Raw genomic sequence first — 25,134 nt, forward strand, 5'->3', positions numbered from 1 at the left:
CAATAGTCTCTTTGAAGAAATTAGAAGACTGAATGTATATTTAAATTCTGAAAAATTAATACAATGGGAAAATCAACATGTTGAAATTGATAAAAGATGGATGGATATTTTCAGCCATTTCAAAAATGAACATATTCCATGTGAACATTTATTTATACTTGTTCAATTTACGTTGTGCTGCCCTGGAACTAATGCAGCAGTTGAAAGAGTTTTTTTTTTCAATTGCCAATGATTTTTCGACAAGTGAGAAATAGAGATTGAATGTTGATACTCTAGCAGCAGCACTTGCCGTAAAATTCAATATGAAGGATATTTCTTGTTCAGATATTTCCAATATATTGTTAGAAGATGATACATTGACAAAAAATATTAATTCAATGGAAAAGTACTCTTTAAATAATAATTAACAGGCATGTAAGCATAATTACAATATAAAATGTTGCAAATGTTTTATTATGCATATATCATATTTTAGTGTATTATTGTTGCAATGAATAAAATATTTCTTTTATTTACGATATTTTTCCCAATTTATTTGTCCTCCTTTTCATTGTAAAAAAGTTGGTCACCTTATCAAAGCTGTTTCTGCACTCAAAGAGACTATCACCTGCCATGGTTGATAGACCAGCTAAAGCTCAATGACACCACATTTTATCTAATTAAATGACATTCCAATTAGCTGATTTGTTTGCAGACATCCTTAATTTAGTAAATGCCAAGGAGAAATCTAAAAATACTGTGATATTTCTAACAAGAGGCCTTCAGTAAAAGTGCTATAATTGATAGGTTTCCTGTTTTCTCTGATGGGCTGGAGTAAGCTTTTCAATGCTAAATTCCATAATCACATTCATCCTTGGAAATTAGTTTTGCGAAACCACACATTTAGCTCTTGCTGAGAAATCCCATTTTAGTCATTTTAAACATAATTTATAATGCATAAACTAAATTAGCTTTTGTCGCTAAGCTAGCACATTCCCCCCCCCCTTTTAATTTTTATCTCTTAATATATTTTTGACCTTGAAAACGGTAATGTCTGTTGGATATTGAAGCCTCCGAACAAAGGAAATGATTTTTATTCCATCACTATGGTTACACTTTTCTTCTGTCTCCGGCGCTGAACCACTCAGAAAGTGTTGAATCTGGATTCCTCGGGAGGCCAAAAGAAATTTTGCATAATATCATTTAGTTCTGATTAAATGGAAACAAACACACACAGTGGAACTTGGAGTATAGCAAATTACCACGATGTGGTTTACACTGCAGACGAGAGGCAATTGACAGCCAAGGCTGCCATCCTACAAATTGTGATCCCCTCTGAATTGCGTTTTTTTCAGCCACCAGCTTGGGGGCACAAGCTTGAATCAACTAGTGCTACCAGGCTGGTGGGTTAGGGGAGGAGGGCTCAACGCATTGTTTAATTTCTTTTCACACAGTGAAAACAGAGAAATCAAGAAACATGGCTTTTCTTCAAAACCGAGGATCGGTTTATTTACACAGAACAATGGGAGGCACCTACAATACAAAAAAAAATCCAACTTATTTTACTCAATAAACAGAGATAAAGATCCAGCCATTCCTAGCCGACATGAAAAGCACAGGCTGTTTTCTGATATAAGACATTTTTTTTCCCCAGAAATGGTACAGTATTGATTCAGGTTCTTTTATTGTGGCATCCGTCTGAATACAAAGTACCACATTCTTCCAATCAGTTCTATCAGAGCAAAACCTTCAAGCCCATGTATTATACCTGAAGGAAATATGAAATGATTACATCTCTCTCTTAAAACAGATCCTTCATGCTGTTTCCTCCCGGCCTTGAAGAAATCATATCCTGTGGTTTAAGAGGTATCAAATATTTATGCAGGCTTATATAGAAGAAACATTTTGTTTCTCACTCTCCCTCCCCCCCCCCCTTTTTTTTTTTGGTTAAGGTCATTGAATCATGGAGGGAAATTATTTGTAAACATTGAGAAGTGTTCAGCAGTCTGGGTGTGAAGATTTGTTCAAAAGAAGGTGAACAAAACAGACCAACAGCAAAAATAGAGATGTACGTCTGGGTTCACAGGTAACACCAAACTACAGTTAGCTGTAATGGACCCTTTTTGAGTAGTACATGGATTGCTGCATATCATGGTAAGCAGAGGTGGTATTCAGCCAGTTCTGACAGGTTCTGGAGAACCGGTAGTGGAAATTTGGAGTAGTTTGGAGGCCCCGCCCCCATTGCCTCCCAGCGGATCTTCTTTTGTTGCCCTGAACAGGAGAACAGAGCTGGAAAGCAGGTTAGTGTGTTGGGGAGGGAATGGGGATTTTGCACTATCCTTCCCCTGCCACGCCCACAAAGCCGCACCCACAAAGCCACACCATGCCCACAGAACCAGTAGTAAAAAAATTTGAATCCCACCACTGATGGTAAGTCTATATTTATCAATAAGAATGACATGATTTATATGGTATACTAAACCAAAACCAAACAAATTGTCATATTGCAAATAACCAAATTATCCTGGCAACAAGTAGAAGTGGATTTCCATTTTTAACATGGCTGAACAAATCTATACGGCATTTTTTTTTCTTCCTGCAGCTTTTAAAATTCTTCCCCAGAGAATGTTTATAATCGTAGAATTAGAGATGACTTTGTAACCAAGCTTGTATTTGCTGCGAAGGAAATCAAAAGCATCTTCTTTCTCTTTAGAGTTATTTGTACTTATCAATTATTATAAAAACAATCTGTAAACTAAGTTATGAAGACTTTTAGAGATTTTTGAAATGTCCCATTTCATGTTAAGCTGAACACAAAGAACACTCATTTCAGAAGACCTAAAAATCATTGGTAACTACTTGTCTATGGAGATGCTCAGTCATCCCGGACAGGGTTGTCCCAAAGATGCTTTTTACAAGAGGCAACTGGACTTTCTGGGTTTTTTTTAATACATTTCACTTCTCATCCAAGAAGTTACATCCATTGGTAACTACTTCAACTTTCATAGTAGGCAGAACATTTAAATTGTATATGTACCTACATAAGAACAATTTGTGCATAAGGAATATTTTTGACCTGGCTTGTTAGCTATGTTAGGTTCTAACTCCCAGATAGAGCAATCATTGCAATTATAGTCCTACCGCATCTAGAGGGCACCCACTTGGCAAAGACACATCTACTCTATAGGTAGTCCTTGAGCACAATTGAGCACAAAATGTATGTGTCTAAATGAGACATTTGTTAAGCAGGTTTTGCCCCATTTTATGACCTTCCTTGCCCCAATTTACCTAATTTACCTCAAGGTAAACCATTCCAAACTCAATTGCAGAAAATACAACTTCAGCAACAGAGTGGTCAACACCTAGAATGCTCTAACTGACTCCGATCCTCAAATCCCCACAGCTTCAACCTGAAACTGTCTACCGTGGACCTCACCCCATTCCTAAGAGGTCTGTAAGGGGGCGTGCATAAGTGCACCAGTGTGCCTACCGTCCTTGTCCTACTGACCCCATTTATTTGTACTCATTTCCTTTGTTCATGTCCATATTTATACTTATACCTGTTATCTTGTACATGTTTGACAAACCAAATAATTAAATAAATAAATAAAATAATTGTTGAGTGAACCTCTGCAGTTGTTAAGTAAATCTGAATTCCTCATTTACTTTGCTGGCCAAAAGATTACAAAGGGTGATCCCATGACTGTGCAATCATCCTAAACATGAACCAGTTGCCAAGCATCCAAATTTTGATTACATCACTGTGGGGATGCTGCAATGGTCATAAGTGTGAAAAACAGTCATAAGTACTTTTTTCAGTACTGTTGTAACTTCGAATGAATGATCGTAAATTGAGGACTACCTGTATCTCATTATTCCATTGCTATTCCATTAGCTCATTACACAATGAACAGAGAAGCAATATATTAAAAAGCAAGCATACAGAGAGAGTCTTGAGAATGTGTGTGAAGTGTAGCAGTAGTGATCAGAACTGGCATTCACAGAACTTGCAGGGAAGGAATCACAAACTAGCACATCTCCAAATGAGCAGAGTTAGCATCATAGCCATGACTGAAAGACGGGAGATCGCCTATTTGTTCTCTGGATAGCTGCTCCTCGCAAAACCTCAGGATAGCTCAGAACTCAAGGAGATTAAGGGAAATCATCCCAGTCTCAACTGTGGAGGAATCATTTGAAGGATACCAACTTTGCAAAGCCCATTTTCTAATCACTTTTTAAAATTACTTATTTAACTACCTTTAGGTTAACAGAGATCTTCAATGCAATATGTTCGCAAAGCTACCTGCTGAGTTTACCTTCATTCCAGAATGAAAGAAAAAAATATGACTATCAGCTTAAGAATTTAAAGATTTTGAAATAAATGGCAAAAAGCTAAATAAGATTTTAATTCAAGAAATGAATTAAGAGTCTAGATAAATTTGGAATATAGGATTTTTGGTGTGAGATTTTGGAAATAATTATATAAACAAACAGTTCCCTTGTGGAAGCTAAATTGTTTAGTCTACTTTAAGTCAATATAGAAATCCTCAATTTTGGACACTACAGGAACTAAAGATTCCAGGCATAAAAGAAAAAGAAGAGAGAGAGAGAGAAGAGCTTATTTTTGTCTTGGATCACCTTGAAGACAAAATGACAAAAATAGCATGGCATTTTAAATACTGAAGAATGGGGAGAGCAATCAGCAGACTGTCAGACAAGATGTCTGCTTGACTAGGCTATGTCCAAAAGATGTTAAAGAAGAAATGATACCTTGGAAAATCTACAAGATAAAGAATTGGGGGGAAAAAACTTCATTTGATGCATAAATGTTAGAATATCAAGAAATTGTTGAAATACTGACAAATAAAAAAATGTTGATTATAAGACAGAGATGACAGTTAAAGAGGAAATAAAATTAGAGAATGAGCAGGATGAGTAAATCTTCCTAGATTTACAAAAGAGATTTGCTAAAACCTCAAAGAAGTCTTTGAGATGGGAAAAAGAAAAAAAAAACCAAAGAGAGATCAAATCCTTTTTGAGCAAAAATCAAGATTGCCAAAAGCCAAAAGGAGTGCAAAGTGAGTTTGTTTGACCAGTTAAAACAAGACATGTTTCTATAAAAGTCTGGGAATTGTTCGTGGACTTTTTGCTGACAATAGAACTGAAATGTAAAAAATAAGGGATGGGTTAGAGAAAGAAGAGATAGTCCTAAAGGTGTTTTTTTTCAAGAAGCAACTGGACTTTCTGATTTTTCTTTGAAGACATTTCATTTCTCATCCAAGAAGCTTCTGGATGGTGACTAGATGGTGGGGTATGGAAGGTCAGAGCTGAAGAATCTTCTTGGATGAGATGTGAAACATCTTCAAAGAAAAACCAGAAAGTCCAGTTGCCTCTTGAAAAAGCATCTTTGGGACAACCATGACCTGCATGACTGAGAATCCCATAGATGAAAGAAGAGATAAAATAAAGGTAAAGGTTCTCCTTGCGCATATGTGCTAGTTGTTCCTGACTCTAGGGGGTGGTGCTCATCTCCATTTCAAAGCTGAAGAGCCAGTGCTGTCTGAAGCCGTGTCCGTGGTCATGTGGCCGGCATGACTAAATGCCAAAGGCTTACGGAATGCTGTTACTTTCCCACCAGGGTTACCTTCCTAATAGGAAAGGTGGTTCCACTATTTTTCCACTTGCATTTTACATGTTTTCAAACTACTAAGTTGGCAGAAGCTGGGACAAGTAATGGGACCTCACTCTGTTATGTGGCTCTAGGGATTCAAAATGCTAAACTGCCAACCTTCTGATCAACAAGCTCAGTGTCTTAACTACTGACTCACCACGTCCCTATGAAAGAAGAGATACTTGTACGTAATGTTTAGGTTCTTCTCTATTTGTTCTAATCCAATGACATGCCAGAAAGAACATATTATTATTATGTTCTTTCATATTATGTCTGAAAGAAATAATATAAAGGGGCTTAGAACTCTGCCTGTCTATCATCCAACCATAGGAGTACTTCCCAAAATAGAAAAGAATGGGACCAAATCGGATGTGGGGAGAGAAATCAGCCAAAGAAAGATCAAATGCAAAATTGGCTGGTTCTAGTAGGTACTTTGGAGAGAAAAAGTTCAAGGGGGGAAAGTTCTTGATGCAAACCTGTGGGAGATGCAGTTGGTCAGTCGCTGATTTTGCTGACTACTCTATACTTAAGCTCCCTCCTTCCCAGTCATGTGACCCAGAAATGTCCACCCTCTGATTCATGGTGCATATGCACAAGCCCACATAGATACAATATGAGGGGAGATCACAAACATAAATGCAACAAATACACCTGTACCCTGATTTGATCCTTTCACACATAACACATACACACAGAGAAGTAAGGTGTCTGATTTTAAGACCCTTGCATGAACATACACACATACACAACAATTTATGTCACTATTCAAAAGGAACTACCTACTACCGGTAAAGAGCCACACATTGCAAAATTTCCCAACATTATTTATTTGATTTCTTTCTGCTCTTTTCTATCTTCTGTCTCTCAAAGAGATAGTTGGTGCCCAACTGCATTGATAAGTCTTTTCATTGCTTTCTTGAATAGGTTCTCTAAATTTAATATGTAGCTTGCTGATCTATCCTTGTCTCTCCTCTTCTTTTAGAGAACACACAGCAGTGGTGGGTTCCTACCGGTTCAGACTGCTTCGGACGAACCGGTAGTGGCATGCCAGTCTGGGTCGCCTGAACCGGCCGCAATCTAGGCCTGCCATGCCCCCAAACCATTTCCCTGGTCGCCACTGTCGCAGTCTCACCCGCCATCTTGGTTTTCAGTTCTGTGCATGCGCAGAACAATTTTAATTGGATTGTGCATGTGCGGGCAGCATGCATCCAGCACACAGCACATCCATAAGCAAACTGGCAGTAGTGCCTGCTGGAACCAGGGATGGGTTCCTGCCAGTTCTAACCTCTTCTACAGAAGAGGTTCCACAAATCTACAGTTCCATTTAGAACCGGTTCCAGCTCCCTCCCTCCCCCCCCGGCCCATCCGCACATCATCAAGATGAAGAGCGAGAGGACGAATTCTGGGAGTTGAAGTCCACAAGTCTTAAAGCTTTCAAGTTGGAACATCCCTGGGTTTTTTTCTAAAGGGTTAGGGGTGCAAGGGTCTTGTAACTTGACAGCTTTAAGACTTGTGTGCTTCAAATGCCAGAGTTTCTGAGCCAACATTTTGGTTGCTAAGCAAGAGCGTTGTTAAGTGAGTTTCACCACATTTTACAAGTTGGCCATGCCCACCCAGTCACATGGCCAGCAAGCCACTCCCATCTAGACACATGGCCAGCAAGCCACACCCACAAAACAGGCCACATCTACAGAAGAGGTTCTAAAAAAATTTGAAACTCACCACTGGCCAGAACCCACCCCTGCCACAAAGGGATCATTGTTTGAGCCACAAACTTTAATGCAATGGAAAATATGAATCATCATTAAATATGTAATAAAATGATAGAAAATTCCTGTATCAAAATTATATCAACTAAAACTGCAGTGGGTTCCTGAAACTACTAAGAAAGTTCCTGATTCACTTCTGAATATTATTTAGAGTGGTTTAAGTAAGAAGAGTCTAAATCAGTGATGGTGAACTATGGCACGCGTGCCACAAGTGGCACGCGGAGCCATTGTCAGGGCATGCGAGGCGCTGCCCTGTCAGCTGGCCAGCATGCATGCGTGCGCTGGCCAGCTGAGTTCACCTTTTTAAAAGCTATTTTTCGCCTTCCCCAGGCTCCAGAGGCTTTATAGGAGCCTGGGGAGGGCAAAAAGAGCCTCCCCCGCCCCCCCAGAGGCTTCAGGGACCGTCCCTGAAGCCTTCGTAACACTTAAAACCACCCTCCGAGCAAACTGGAAGTGACTTCCGGGTTGCTCGGAGGGTCGTTTTAAGCGTTCCGAAGGCTTCAGGGGCCGTCCGAGGCTTCCCTGATGCCTTCGGAGCACTTAAAACCACCCTCCGAGCGCTCCGAAGGCTTCAGGGACCGTCCGAGGCTTCCCTGATGCCTTCGGAGAGCTTAAAACGACCCTCCGAGCAACCCAGAAGTCACTTCCGGTTTGCTCGGAGGGTGGTTTTAAGTGCTCTGAAGGCTTCAGGGAAGCCTCCGGACGGTCCCTGAAGCCTCCGGACGGCCTCCGGGGGGTTGGGGGAGGCTCATTTCGCCCTCCCAAGGCTCCTATAAAGCCCCTGGAGCCTTGGGAGGGCGAAAAAAGCAGGCAAAAATGGGGCGGTCATGCATTGTGCGCGCATGCGCACTGGGGGTGCGCATTGCATTATGGGTGTGGCACGCCCGTACTCGACCCCCCCTGCGCTCCCCCCCACTTGCGGCACGCGAGCCAAAAAAGGTTCGCCATCACTGGTCTAAATGAAGTAGTTCATATTAGGTAAGCCACTGGCCACACCCACATCCAGTTTAGCAAAGGGGGGAAATGTCTTGATACTTCATGTGAGGCTGCCGTGATGATGCAAGTTTTACACCCCTGATCTAGCAGTTGAGGCGCTGGAGTTGAATTGGGAGGATGTGAGTTGCAAGCCTACCCTTAACCATGATAACCTGCTAAGTGGAACTGGGCTAGTCACTCACTCTCATTCTTCAAAAGAAGGCAAGGACAAACCACTTCTGAAAATGTTATTAAGAAAAAGGCATGGACTTGTCCATGGAGTTGCCATGAATCAAGACTGACCAGAGGGCATAAAAATAAATATATAATGTTAGGAAAGGCTCCTGCTGGAGACCAGGGTGAAGTGACATTTCTAGGTCAACTTGTATTAGATTAGAAATAAATTACTTTCATTATATATTCTAGTCATGCCTAACCTTGAGTGTTTCCCAATATGATCAGATTGCAACTCTCTATTCTACTCTTGCATAACCTTGAGTGTTCCACATGCTATTAGATTGCAAGTCCTATCACTCTTAGCTAAACTGGCCATTGGCCAGGAAAGATAGAAATCATTAACCAACATCATTTGAGGATGCACGATTAAGAGAGGCTGTATCTTATAGCTTCATTTTGGTCAGTTCTTTGCAAACTATGCTCAAAATAGAGTCCACAAGATCCCGTAGTCTCCACTTGAGAATTATTAGCAAAATTGGTCTAAATAAAATCATTAAACAGACTCGTGGGAACTAAATGTGCAATCACTGTTAGTTATAACAAGTATGTTAGGTAACAAAATATCACAATACTCTTGTTCGTGTTTTTGTCCAGCTGTATTTTCCTCTTTTTCCATGCCTGCCTACCTCCACCATTTTAGCATTTGGTGTTTATTGAGTAGATTCTACCTTCCTCAATATTTCAGCTGCCCCACCGTTTCTGAAGGATTGCGGTGAGGTGATGTACTTCTATAAAATTTGGCATTCCACTAGCCCTGCTAGCAAGAGCCGCAGTGGCGCAGTGGTTAGAGTGCAGTATTGCAGGCTGCTTCTGCTGATCATTGGCTACCAGTAATTTGGCAGATCGAATCTCACCAGGATCAAGGTTGACTCAGCCTTCTATCCACATATTTAGTTCATATGTTTCGTTGTACGCCGCCCCGAGTCCTTCGGGAGAGGGTGCGGCTAAGAAATAAATATTTTTTTTTTATTATTATTATTATTATTATTATTATTATTATTATTATTATTATTATTATTATTATTATTATTATTATTATCCTTCCGAGGTGGGTAAAATGAAGACCCAGTTTGTTGGGGGCAATATGCTCTATAACAGTGATGGCGAACCTGTGGCACGCGGAGCCATTTGTCAGGGCACGCGAGGCACTGCCCTGTCAGCTGGCCAGCGCGCATGTGCGTGCTGGCCAGCTGATTTCACCCTTTTTGAAAGCCATTTTTCACCCTCCCCAGCCTCCAGAGGCTTTATAGGAGCCTGGGAAGTGCGAAAAGAGCCTTCCCCCCCACCCGGAGGCCCTCCAGAGGCTTCAGGGACCATCCGGAGGCTTCCCTGAAGCCTTCAGAACGCTTCGGAAGTGATTTCCGGTTTGCTCTGAGGGTCGTTTTAAGCGCTCCAAATGCATCAGGGAAACCTCCGGACGGTCCCTGAAGCCTTCGGTAGGCTTAAAACGATCCTCCAAGCAAACCCGAAGTGACTTCTGGTTTGCTCGGAGGGTCATTTTAAGCATTCCAAAGGCTTTAGGGAAGCCTCTGGACGGTCCTGGAAGCCTCTGGAGGGCCTCCGGGGAGGGGCGTGGGAGGCTCTTTTCGCCCTCCCCAGGCTCCTATAAAGCCTCTGGAGCCTGGGGAGGGCGAAAAAAGCATGTAAAAATGGGGGGTTGCGCCTGTTGTGCATGCATGCACACTGGGGGGGGTCGCGCTTTGCATTATGGGTGTGGCACGCCCGCACACAACCCCCCTGCGCTCCCCCCACTTGTGGCACGCGAGCCAAAAAAGGTTCGCCATCGCTGCTCTATAAACTGCTTAGAGAGAGCTGTAAGGCACTATGAAGCGGTAAATAAATCTAAGTGCTATTGCTATTGCTATTTTCCTCATGGTCCATTAATATGATTGCCTTTGGGATGGATCTCCTCATGTTTGAGAAATAAATTTGCAAATTAGAACCTTCACAGTTTTATGATGTATCTATTAAGGTACAGTATTTCAGGTTAAAGAATACCATTACAGTATCTCCTTTTATTGCCCTTATGTCATTGAGTTTCTCAAAAATACATTGTGGGATACTATTGGACTATCAAAATGCAATCTATATTGTGTAATGTTCAAAGATTTTTTGGGAGAAAACAGGACTAGAAAGGAATGGATTTTGAGCATACGAAAAAGGAAAACATGGTATTCAGGCTCTCTGTAATTAAGCCTTCCTACTATCAACAGTGTAAGTGGTAAACATTCAAAATGTCCAAAATTTAAATTAAAAAACAACAACAGCAATCCTCTCATCAGTCAAGTCTCTTGAGAAATCAGATAGATAGATAAATCAATGAGATAAACTGAGTGTGTCCTTTTTGGTAGTGTATTATTTTCCAGCAAATTCCTCATGAACACAGGAGGGAAAAGCTGCATTCCTTAGCCAAAGTTATTGCAAGGTGGGCTCATGAGAAATTAAAAAGTAAATAATATTTCTCTTGCAAAACAGAAATCAAATAAAATAGAAAGGCTGTTTAAATTGAAAGAACAACCTACCTTACGCCACTAGCTGTACCATACAGAAAATAAGCAAAGCTACAAAATAATTTGGCCTATGAAAATAATTACACACAAAATAATTACAACCTGGGTACCCAAAGGTTTATCGTTACATTAAAAAATAATTATTCCATCAATAATAATTTACATCGGATGACGTTTTAATTGTTTGATCTATTATTGCATTAAACATGTATTATTTTTTCTTTGCTTATTCTCCTTCAGTCTCATGAAACAAAGTTCGCTTTGTCCCCAAAGGGGAGGCGTTTCTGACACAAATCCTTGGTTAGTGGTGCCACTGTCCAATGCCTGCCTGGCAGCTTCTTTGAAATGCCACAACCAGGTGAAGGCCCAAAAGAAGATATCATATGAGCATCTTATCTACAGGATTTCTCCAGCTCAGGAGATCTCAGAATGTATGAGCAGCCAAAGAGGTTGCAAATGATGGAGCACCATGCAAAAGAGTAAAACAAAACAAAAGCAAAAAATGAAGTTCCAAAATACGAACATCCTGAAATTCAAAAGGAATATTTCACTCACCTAGAGACAAAGGCAGAAAAAAACCTCCTTTCTTTTGTAAGGAAAGAGAATAAGACTAACTCGAGAGTTTGTTTCATGCTAGCCAGTATATTCAAAGTGGAGGTGAGATCGGGACCATTGATCTCCACCATGATAACTCAGAACAGTAGCTTGTATTTGATTATGAAGAATAACATTGAAGAAGACTCAAACTAGAGAGAAATATGATCGCAACCTTGCCTGGAAGTGTGCAGAAAAGGTGTCGTATAACAACTGGCCAAATGTTTTCCATGTTTGATAGATAACCTTTGTTGTCATTTTTTTTACCGTGGGCACACTGGACCACATTAAAAATGAAATTCTCTTGCCTACTCTTGAAAGTGTACACATACATAACACATATATACACATAATGCTACACACACTGGACCACATTAAAAATAAAATTCTCTTGCCTACTCTTGAAAGTGTACACATATATAACACATATATACACATAATGCTACACACAGACGCGCACACATACACCCCTTGAATACATATTGGAAGGAGGAAGCTTGAGAGTTGATTTATATGGAACAAAACTGTTACTGAATCTGGATGTACTGCTTCGATTACCACGAAGGCTCCTCCCAGAAGGTAACAAGGAAAAGATGTTATGAAGAGGATGTGTAGTGTCCCAGATAATACTGCACACCCTGTTCAAGCATCACTTTTATGCCATGTCCTGGATAGATGGAAGTGAACTACCAATAATCTTCTATACCATCCTTACCACTCTCTGCACTGCCTTCTTGTCCGAAGCAGTAACACTTACAAACCAGACTGTAATGCAATATGACAATATGCTCTCAAACATTCCTCTATAAAAAGTGGTAAGGACAGTGGAAGGAAGATGTACTTTTCTCATGCAACTCAGAAAATACAGGTGCTGCTGTGTCCAGTGTCTCACTGTTGAGTCACCAAGCCAGTCTACCTGTTAGCTGTGCACTCAGAAACTTGATGCTGCCAATCACTTCTACAGGTGAATCATATCAAGTAGACCATCAATAAGGTGTATGGAGAGGCATTCCAATCCTATCAGTAAAACGGAATCTGAAGGGATTTAGTATCCAACCTGCAGAAACCTCCTTGGGGAGTTCTCTTCATGTGGAGGAGCTAAGAAGATGGTCAGTCCTAGACGAGATCAACCCTGACTGCTCTTTAGAAGGCCAGATCCTGAAGATGAACACAAGTACTTCGGCTACCTAATGAGAAGGAAGGACTCACTGGAGAAGAGCCTAATGCTGGGAAAGATTGAGGGCAAAAGAAGAAGGGGATGACAGAGAATGAGGTGTCTGGATGGAGTCATTGAAGCAGTAGGTGTGAGCTTAAATGGATTTCAGAGGATGGTAGACGACAGGAAGACCTGGAGGAGTGATGTCCGGGGGGGGGTCACAATGGGTCAGACACAACTTCGCAACTAACAACAACAAAGCCGGACAAATTTCTTCAAGCTCAATGAAAATATTTGGTGGAATAGAGAAGAATGTTTGTATAGTTTTCCTCTTGATTTCTAATGTGGAAAGGATGGTGGGAATTCCCTTAGGCAAAAACATCTAAGGATTTTAATGGAAAGTGACGAAAATTTCTTTTAAAATAAGATAAGGATATATGGAACCTATACTTTCTGCAAGTGGCCTATCCCCCCACCCGCTCTTTTTTGACACCAATCAAAGTTAACTCCTGACAACTATATGAAATAGTCCATGCAGTTTCCTAGGCAACATGTTCAGAAGTGGGTTTTCCATCGTCTCTTCCTAGGACTGAAAGAATTTGGTTTTCATGCATAAGAAGAACTGGAACTCAGATCTCCTCTTACCAGTTCCGCATCTTAACAAAAGTGCTCTCTTAAACCTTCCTTCCTTCCTTCCTTCCTTCCTTCCTTCCTTCCTTCCTTCCTTCCTTCCTTCCTTCCTTCCTTCCTGTAAGATTAGTCCTGCCAGTTTTCTTGGCAAGATTTCAGAAGTGGTTTGACATTGTCTCCTTCCTAAGGATGTGGAGGTATTGGTCCAGAATCACCTAGCATGTCTAAAATGGGACTAGAAATCAGCATCTCCCACTTTTGCCCAGATGCCTTAACTGATACACTAAACAGACTCACTAAATCTTCATAAACCCTGAATTTAAGTTCTGACCCCTGAGATGGATGTCTTTTTTATTGCTGCTATCAATCTTCAGAATGGACCTAAGCCTGGTGAAGAGCATTCAGCATGGTTTGTCAGATCCACCAAATTCAATTTGGAACTAGCCTTGAACAAGCTATGTTAGCATCACCAGTCAGGATCCATTCATCAACCATCAAAACACCTGACATCCATGTTCAATGGCCTTATCTCCACCTTTCAGGGCAACAGATGCCAATCAGTGTTGGCTGGACTGGATTACATTAGTATAGCTAATTAACATGAGACAGCAACAATAGGGTCGTGAATTTGGCAATGGACGTGCCTCCTGGAATTTAATTCAGAAATGTAGGCAAAAACGTGTTACTCTTTTTCCTAGCCAAACTTCAACCCCCTTTCAGGCAAAGATCCAACCAAGAAGCTGAAGACTTAGAATGTGTTTCTTTCCCTCATTTTTCCCCTCCTTTAAGTTTCTGCCCATTATACTGTAGCTTAATTTGAACATCAGCAGACTTCCTACGTGGGCTGAGAGTGAGAACAGTCTCAAGAGAAACCTTAATGGCAATTAACATAAAGTAAGATTTTTGTTAAAATGTCAGGATTTTTTTCCCCCTGTGATGTGGAATAATATTATTTTCTGTCAACATGATTTATCTCTTCATAGACAAGACGTTGGGACCAATTCTCATGGAAAAAGGATCCTATGCAGGCTTACTCAAGGTTGAACAAACCATTCTTTGTTAGTTTCACATATGTTCCAGGGGTGGGTTGCTGCCGTCATTACTGCCAGTTCGGTGCACATGCAATTTTGTGACCCACGCTGGCAAACCACTGCCGGTTCGGCTGAACCAGTCCAGACTGGTAGGAACCCACCTCTGGTATGTTCCATCTAAGACTATTCTATCCTGCACAAATCTTCAAATGAATAACAAATGAATAACACAAACCAGAGATGGTATTCAGCTGGTTCGGACCAGTTCAGGCGAACTGGTAGTGATGATCTTCAAGTGGGCCCAGCCACCTGCCCTGGCACTATGCTGTCCTATTTAGCCACATTTTCTAAGCCGCACACATGCATGCAAGCTGCATGCATGAGCAAAGCGCATGTGCGGAAGGGGCATACATGAGCAAAGCAAGCATGGGTGCATGCTCACATTTTCAGTACGCAGCGGTACAGTGGTAAAATTATGTGAAACCCACCTCTGACACAAACAATGTGAATAACACAAACAATAGTTAATCGATTGTGATGATTTTGGAATTATGTGAAAATAAATAAACAAGCAAGCAGAATGCAAAGTTTAAATGCAATGCGCTAGATGCATTTTCCTCTCAAACACACAGTTCTGTGCACATTCATGAACCAAAGACTAAATTGCAAAATTGGGAGATATGTAAATTGCAGACAGCAAAACATTGCAAAATGGCTATTAATCTATAAAAGCATGAATTAGGCAAGCTTGCCCAAAATGTGAGCATGTAACCAAATAGCAACCAAGTAAGTATATTTTTGCCCAGCGACATAGCAGGATCACGTTGACTTTGGCTGATCTTGAAAGCTATGCAAGATTAGCCTGTTTAATGTTTGAACAGGAGATAATCAAGAAATCCCAAACCACCTTGGGAAGTCAAAACAGCATTGCAAATAACTTCCACTTTGCTGCGAAGAAGCTATATGAAGTCACCAGACCACTGACTTAAATTGAAGGAGGATTTAATTTAAATACAGCTCGCTGTTGGAACAGCAAACAGGTCTTATACCCTGCTGATTCAGCTTTAGCATTTTTTTCAGGGGAGGGAGCATGACTGGCTGGGCAATTCTGGGAGTTGAAGTACAAAGATATTGAAGTTGCCAAGGTAGGACACCCTGGTCTACATTGTTCATGCAAATCATGATGAATGGGATTGATTATAAGAGCATGGCTGAGTTTGTAGAACTCAAAAAGATAGTTGGAGGTCTCAGCTTCATCTCCCAGAAACCTGTTTCTTAACCTAGATCTGTCTCCTGTCTTGGTGCAGTGGCTTTGTAATTACTGCCATCACCACTTTTCTTCTAGGCTCAAATGGACATTAACTATAATTAATAATGGCCTTCTTCTAGATGATTTTATGATTTGTCAAGGCACTCCTGATTCTTGATAACTGCAGAAGCAAGTCCACACAGGGTTGTTTGACAATGTTTTCAGAAGTAGTTTGCCATTGCCGTTTTCCTAGGGCTGAGAGAGAAAGAGATTGACCCAAATCACCCAGTTAGTTTTTATGGCTATGTCAAGAAAACTCATGGTATTCTGGTTTCTAATCTAGCACTTTTAATCACTGGGTATCTTTTTCATGCACATTTTTCAAAATGTTTATTAACCATATTACTATTTACTGACATTATCTTATTATTGGAACATCACCAGATATGGGTGATCCCAAATTCCATAGCATGATTCCAAATCAGGAGTTTGGACAGTACAAATGACGATGATTATATGCTAATTGCTCTCTACAAGAATCTAAACTAAGCAAATTGGCAGTACATAAAGGTCAATGGAAAACAAGGTGGGCTGGACTTAGATCTCTTGTGGGCATGAAAGGATTTGGGACTGATGATACATTTGACCCCTCCCTCAGATTCTAACAGGTCATCTACATGAGTCTTGCTAAGGTTGAGCTGAAATCTGTTTTTCTTACTCCAAACATTGAACAAAATTTCCATGGCATTCTTTAGTCAGTCCAGATCAGAAGAGTCCCAGAATCTTACAAATAACTAGTAGTCCAAAGAAAGTTTTATGCAGCTTGGGGAAAAGAATGCACTATGTAGTGAAAGGCAAATAACTGCAACTATTAATAAATAAGGAAGTGTATGCCAAAATTAATCCTGCTTTGCCTGCTAAAATGTAAAAAAAAAGTTAAGAAAACATTAAGCTTTCTTTCTATTATTTCTTCATTCTTCCCACATTCTAATGTATGTATTTATTTCAATATTATCTCAAAGGTGCTTTTTCCAAAGGCAACTGGACTTTCTTTGTTTTTCCTTGAAGACCTGAAGAAGCTTCTTGGATGAGAAGTGAACATCTCTGGGACAATCATGACCTGGATGACTGAGAAGCTCTATAAACATTTCATTATTATGTCACCATAGTGAATCCATGGTGGTTTCCAAAGTAAAATAAAATAACACAGCTAAATAAATAACGCCATGCTATTACAGATTACGATGACAGTGGCAATGTTGTATCTCTAATCAACAGTGATCTTAAATGTTAAAAGCTGTTTTAAGCAAAACCTTGTTTTCATTGCTTTCCCAACATCAGAAAAGAAGGCACAATTTTGGGGGAAGCTTTCCAGAAGATTGGAGCTACAACTGAGAAGGAACAAGCATTGGCCCCTTCCCCTCAAATCTCCCATAGGGCAGGGTGAATGACCAAATGGGCAGGTTCTCCTGAAAGCAGATCAGAGGTGCTATTCAGCCACAGGTTCTGGAGAACTGGTAGCAGAAATTTCGAGTAGTTTGGAGAACCGGCAAATAGGCTGGCCCCACCTCCGCTGCCTCCAGCTGATCTTCTTTTGTTGCCCTGAACAGGAGAATGGAGCTGGAAAACAGGTTAGTGGGGTGGGGAGGGAATGGTTTTTTTGCGGTAACCTTCCCCCGGGAGTAGGGAGGGAATGGGGATTTTGCAGTATCCTCCCCTGCCACGCCCACAAATCCACATCATACCCACAAAGCCACGCCCACAGAACCGGTAGTAAAAAAAAATTGAATCCCAGCACTGAAGCAGATGTCCCTGCTTTTTCCCCAGTGACTGCAAGCTCTATAATGCTTTGTAAGTCAAAATCAGATCCTCAAAATCTCTTGATAGCCAGCGAAACACCATATGATACAGAAGCAGTGGCTTTCATCAACCAACAACTGGCTGGTGTGTTTTGTCCTTTCAAACTATCAAAGACAGAACCACACGGAGTATCTATATAAGTATCAAAGACTTGAGTTATTGCCTCGTGGGTCTCTTTTGAGAAGCAACATAACTCAAACACTAGCCAAAACTGAGGAAGCTCCTCTTTAGCCATAGCATTCCCCTGTCTTTCTAGGTATATCAGGAAATCTAGGACAGCCTCAGTTTCCATAATATATGTCAGGCCCAATCTTTTATCCATTGCCAAATCATGGCTAAATGTTATCTTATTATGGAACAGCCTGACATTGACTAGCAAATACTTGTGAGAAAGGCCAGAAGCTGTTCACTTTTCTACTGGAATTAGAGCAGGATGTAAAGGCACAGCGGTAAAAGATGCTGAGCTTGTCAGCTGGAAAACTGACAGGCCAGGTTCAAGATCTGAGTGTTGCACAAAGGAGTGAGTTCCCATTATTTGCCCCAGTTCCTGTCCACCTAGCAGTTTGAAAACATGCAAATGTGAATAGATAAATAGGCACCACTTCGGTGGGAAGGTAATAGAGTTCCATGTGCCTTGGCATATAGTCATGCTGGCTACATGACCATGGAAGTATCTTCAGACAACGCTGGCTCCCTTGGCCAAGAAATTGAGATGGCACTACCCCGGGGAAATCTTTATTTTTACCATACTGGAATTATCTGACCCATACCTAAAATATTCCTTCTGTTCCTCAGTACTCCTCCAGATCTTTCCCAGCTTCCTCTATAGCGGCCACATCCTCCATAAACAGACCAGGTCCATTCATTCGTCCCTAATCATCCATGTGATTGATTATTTGTAAGCCATTCCAGCCCACCATATTCAGTTCCTACGTACCTTCCTCAATATCTCACCTCTTATCACCCTTTTCTCCACCCCAGACTCATTCTCAGCTGTTTTTAGTGATGACAAAATCACACAGACACACCCCCTTACTGAAGCAGTCTCTACATAATTTTGCTGCTAATACAATCAGTCAGAGGTTTGGGATCATGTAGCTGCATGGATTTCCCAGCAAGATTTTGGCTGCCACGAGAAAGCTTGATCCACACTCATCATTCTCATATTATTTCTGAAGCTTGGCCTTTCCAACTACTCAACTCACAGACCTTTAGCTGGTTTTCTCACTTCCAAGCACTACCAAAACAAAAGGGAGAGTGGAATCCTTAGTGTCTTCTTCTCTGTCTATCAACTACTTCTCTGGCATGTTGATTTGTCACCTAATTCCTCATCTTCATTTTTCAAAACGATGCTTTGTAAGCCAGAGGTTTTAAAAAAAAAAACCACAGGTGGTATTCTACTGGTTCAGAACAGTTTGCCCGAACTGGTAGCAGAAATCACACGTGGCCCCACTCACTCTCACCGGCTCTACGGCATTCCATTTAGGCCCTTTTTTCGCCAAAAGCCCCTGCACGGAAGGCTGTGTGCATGCATGGAAGTGGCATGTGCGCTCACATTTGCAAACTGGTAGGGAAGGGAAGTCAATACCACTCCTGTAAGAAACCACCCTTTCACATGTTATTGGACTATCATTCCTGAAAGATCTAGCCACCATGGCCAACAATAAGTCATATTCAGTGTCAAAGTTTCAATCTTTTCTAAACTTTCCGTGCTATTCTTCAATTTATGGGTAGCTGTACATAGCTGTAGACCATATTAGAAGGTAAGATGGAGAGTTCCGGTTCCGGCGGTGGCGGCGACGGGCAGCTCCTTGCCCGCTCTGGCTCCCCGGTGGGCTTCCCCACTCCTTGGGGGGCACAGGACACCCCGCAGAGGGGTCCTGCCGGAGGGGCGGCATCGCGGAGGACTCCTGCAGCGGCGGCGGCCGGCGGGAGGTCTCTCGCGCGCCCAAGGCACCGGGGAGCAAGCTCGGAGGGCGCTTTGCGTTCCTGCGCCTCGCGCCTCGCTATAAGCCGACTGGAGAATGCAACAATAGAAGGAAGCAGCTGCAGTGCGGTGAGGTTGTTTCTCTCTTCATTCCCTATTCTGCATGAAGAATTACTCAGCTTCTTAAAATAACTTTCGGAGCATTTTGGAGGTGCAGCTGGAGGGAGGGGGGGGTTTCCCCCCCCCTGGACAAGCGGCGAGGAACAATTTTGCTCTCAGCCCCCGGGGAAGGAGGAGGGGGGAGAGCCAATGAATGAAGCCTCACCCAGGCTGAGATGATTTTCTTTTCAATTTAATTCTACATATTACTGTGATTTGAGGACTTTTGGAACTTTTTAAAACTTTGTTATGCCTCTGTGCCCAAAACTGGCAGGGCAAGATGGCACACTTCCGTTGTCTTTATGAACTGTGAAACCTGACTCCACCTTTAAAATTCAGGCTTCCGGTCTTTGTCTCCGTGTCTCCCAGAGGAATCTCTTGTGGATTGGTATTTTTTAAACTTTCTAGGGGAAATTTTCTATCTATTGCCAGACTTATTAGAGAGACTCTCTTCTGCCTGGTTCTTCTGCTCCCGGACTCACCTGGCTACCCTTCTTTTCTAACTGTTTATCTTATATTTGGACTGAACTTTTAACGTTATAAAGGATGGCATCCAAAAGACCACCTCCTGGAAAACCTGGCTTTGCCACTTCTGCTCCAACATCCGCAACATCCAGTCCAGCTACACAGTCAAAGATAACAGAACTGATGCAACCTAAGACTACAGAGATGGACTTTCAACAAATGCTTCAACAAATTTTACAGGGCCAGGAGGAGATCAAGAAACAGCTAAGGGAAATGAAAGATGAAATTAAAGAAAATCAAGCCCAAATATATAAGAACTCACAAAGACTGAATCTTGTGGAAGGGGGGGTGGAGGAGGTGAGGGGGGGGTAGAAGCTGTGCAGAAAGGGAACAAAGATCTTGACATCCAACAGATGAAAATAGAATTTGAGAGAATGTCCTATTACCTTAGATTTCAAAATGTTATAGAAGAAGATGGGGAAAACATAAGGGACATCATGATAAACATCCTGGCTGACTACACACACAAAGAAAAACAACAGATGGGGTGGGATATAGACCTGGTTTATAGAGTGAACTCAGCTTATGCTAGAACTCACAATGTACCCAGGGAGGTTCACATTAAATTTCTTAGAAAAAGCACAAGAGATGAAATTCTGGGTGTACAAAGGGGGCAAGCATTGACATACCATGATATGGAGATAACCATTCTGAAGCAGATCCCTAAGAAGATTAGAGAAAAAAGGAAGAATTATTCGCAATTAGCGAATAAATTATACCAGAAAGGGGTGTGGTTTAGATGGTTGATGCCTGAAGGTATGCTGATATTCTGGGAGGAGACAAGAATTAGAATCAATTCACCCATAGAGGCGCAGGCCTTTATGGAAAAAAATAAAACACTCCTAGAGAAAACACCAGACATTACAACGGACACGCAGGACACGGGAGGGGCCAGAGCTCTGCCAGTGGAGGGAGATGGGGCAATAGCAAGAAGACTCAGATCACAAAAATAAACAAGAAAATCATATTATTATAAACTGACCGAAAGTGATAATGGAATTATATCTGGATTTTATACTGTAATGTCTAATGTCTAATCTGATTGAATTTAGTAATAGAACTAATATGCTGATTGTAATCAATTATATACCAATGCATTATATATAAATGTATACTATGAGTATGGAGGGAGGGGCGCCTGTCACATTTTGCAACTGCCAAAATTTGTATACCTGTCCATTTACCCTTTTCCCTATAAATGTTGAAAAACCAATAAAATTTTTGTTAAAAAAAAAAAGAAGGTAAGATGGAGAAATTAGTGTACTGACAGATATATTTCAGTATCATATAGTTGGTGGCCATATAATCAGCTGTACATTCACACACCAAAGAGTTTTATTCTGATATGCATGTTAAGCTAACAGCCCAGCAGAAACTTGCATTAAGTGAAGAATAATGAATTTACTACCTTTCATTTCAGAATTCTGAAGAATTCTGAAGTTATTGGCTAATTTGGGATTTTTTTTTAAAAAATGTGGAAATTAAAGCAGATTATTTCATATACCATTCCTTTCTCACCCATAACCAGCAAAAATAATGAACCATTGTAACACATCCATATTTATTTTCTGACACATATAGTTTGCCAGAGAGGGATGCGGTGACTCAGTGGCTAAGGTGCTGAGCTTGTTGATCAGAAAGGTCGGCAGTTCAGCGGTTTGAATCCCTGGCGCCGTTTAATGGAGTGAGCTCCCGTTAATTGTTTCAACTTCTGGCAACCTAGCAGTTCGAAAGCATGTAAAAATGCAAGTAGAAAAATAGGGACCCCTTTGGTGGGAAAGTAACAGTGCTCTGTGTGCCTTCGGCATTTAGTCATGCTGGTCACATGACCACAGAGACGTCTTTAGACAGCGCTGGCTCTTCTGCTTTGAAACAGAGATGAGCACTGCCCCATAGAATTGGGAACAACTAGCACGCATGAGGGAATCTTTACCTTCACCTATAGGTTGCCAGATGAAATGATCAGTTTGTAATGTTTGCTCATGGAATGCTAAATTGACCTGAGAATAGCCTATTTTAGCTCAGAAATACTGACACTTTGCTTATATAAGAGAGCCCTTTGTTTATAGAAACTCAAGGCACCTTATCACCTACTCAGCAATAGAAGTTATTTGACTCATAAAACAGAATCTTTCCGTGTCGTTACTGTCATTAATTTTTAATTTTTCTCATGCTGCCTATCTTAATGATGTCATAGCAGTAAAATATTATGCCCTGTTAGCAGTAGAAAACTGAGTCAGTTAAATAACTGGATGCTTTCCCAGGGAACCATAAAAATAAGACAGTCCCAGATTTAACCAAAAGGACAGGTTCCCCAAAACTGAGTCAGGGAAGAAATTCCTCCTTGTCACCACATTGAGTCTTGGAGTTGGTTTACCAAGTCAACTGGTGACCTGGTTTTATTCTGATAAGTCTATATTTGGGAACCAATTAAATCTTCTCCTGGAGGTGAAATATGTGAGTATTGTGATTTAATCTGGGGAAGATTTCCTTAAGAACAAGTCCTTTCGAAGAGCCAGTTTGATGTTTTCCATAGGTTTTGGACCAAACACTTCCGTCTGTTTTAATTTGCCCTGCTGCTGAGGCTGATAGGAATTGAAACCCCAAATTTCTAGAAGAAATTAAACCAATCTCCAGTTGTACAGGAACTGTTTGCCAAAATGAGTTTCCACTCACTGGTGCCATCATCCAGTTCAGGAGTGTGATATAGAGTGAACTTCAGAAAGTGTAAAGGTAAAGGTTCCCCTCGCATATATCTGCTAGTTGTGCCTGACTCTAGGGGGCGGTACTCATCTACGTTTCAAAGCCGAAAAGTCAGTACTGTCCAAAGACGTCTCTGTGGTCATGTGGCCAGCATGATTAAACACTGAAGGCGCACAGAATGCTGTTACCTTCCCACCAAAGTGGTCCCTATTTTTCTACTTGCATTGTTACGTGCTTTTGAACTACTACGTTGGCAGAAGCTGGGACAAGTAATGCGAGCTCACTCCATTACACGGCACTAGGGATTCAAACTGCTGAACTGGCAACCTTTCTTCTTCTTTTTTTTTAATTAAAAGAGTTTTATACAAACAAATTTTCCCCCTTTTCACCCCCCACCATACAATATAAATCTCATACAAATGCTATGCCCCCCCAACCCCCCAAAAAAATTTCTCATTCAAATATTATACTAAATACTTTACCCCCTCCCCTCCCCCATCTTAAAATAGATTACTCATTCACATATTATACCCCCTCACCTCCCAACAAACATAATATAAGTTTCTCTTAATGTAACAATAGCCCATTAATCCCATCTTCTAAGTTAGTTGAACATATATAAATCATAATATAAATTTCTCTTAAAATAACAATATTTCATTAATCCCATCTTCTAGTTTAATTATGCATATATATTACCCCACCCTCCACCCTAACCCACCCCCACCTCCCACTCAAGCCCCCCCTTGACTTCCACTATACACCACTCTAACAATTCCAAGCAGCCCATGTATTATTTACTCGAATCATCTATCAATCTAAACATTCTTACCTAAAGGCTACATAATAACTCCTAGTCTGGTATTTATTCTGTATATAATCAATCCATTTTACCCATTCCTGTGTATAATCCTCCTGCTTCTGAGCTTTTAAGAAAGCTGAAATTTTTGCCATTTCGGCAAACCCCGCCACCTTCTGAATCCATTGATCAATTGTCGGTAAAAAATCTTTTTTCCAATGTTGCGCAATCAACAACCTAGCTGCTGTGACCATATGCAAGACCAGTTTTGTTTCCCCTTTGGTAAAATCCTTAGCTATACCCAATAAAAACATTTGCGGAGTGAATTGTATTCTTTTCTTAAATACATTCTGCATAACCCACCATATTTTTATCCAAAAAGCTTTAACCTTGTTGCAAGTCCACCATACATGAAAAAAGGTAGCATCTAGGCACCCGCATCTCCAACATTTTGGTTGAACATTTGGGTACATGCATGATAATTTTTTAGGATCTAAATACCATCTGTAAAACATTTTATAAAAGTTCTCCCTTAAATTCTGTGACTGTGTAAATTTAACATTCTGAACCCATATTTTTTTCCACGTTTCCAACATGACCACTTCACCAAAATTCTGAGCCCATTTAATCATACAATCCTTAACCAATTCACTTTCTGAGTCTCTTTCTAACAGTACATTATATATTCTTTTAATTTGTTTTGGGCCAGTCTCTTTTATCTGCTTGATCAGTTCCACTTCTTTATCCATAAAACCGACCCTACAATCTTCTTCCCATCTCTTCTGTAGCTGTATGTAATGTAACCAATTTAAAGTAATTCCTTCTTCCAACAGTTGTTCCAAAGTTTTTAATTTCCATTCGTCCCCATCAGCAATAAGCACATCTTTATATAAAAACTGGCAACCTTTCTGATCGACAAGCTCAGCGTCTTAACCACTGAGCCATTGCGTCCCTAGTAGTAACGTAGTAATGGTGCCAATCTACTAGTTATAGTAGGTATTATAGATTATAGATTATAGATCATAGATCATAGATCATAGATCATAGATCATAGATCATAGATCATAGATCATAGATCATAGATCATAGTTATAATGGACAGTGTCTTGGGAATATGGTTGTTAAACAGTATTTCAGTAGAGGTAGAGGCTCTTATAGGTAAAATCAGGTTTGGACAGCAAGGAAATGACAAGCCTTATAAATTTAAAAAAATCCTCAATTATTAAGTTCTGATTCACAGAACATGCTTATAGTGAAAAGATAGGTTTATATAGAAAATTAAATGCCTGGTAAAGAGTTTCCTAATAACGTGGCAAGTTGTTGATTTCATTGGCTTTGTGTTCATTGGTTGTTGTTTTTT

The sequence above is a fragment of the Natrix helvetica genome (assembly GCF_964273705.1).
Source record: "Natrix helvetica genome assembly, chromosome: 2".
In the NCBI taxonomy this organism is placed as follows: domain Eukaryota; kingdom Metazoa; phylum Chordata; class Lepidosauria; order Squamata; family Natricidae; genus Natrix; species Natrix helvetica.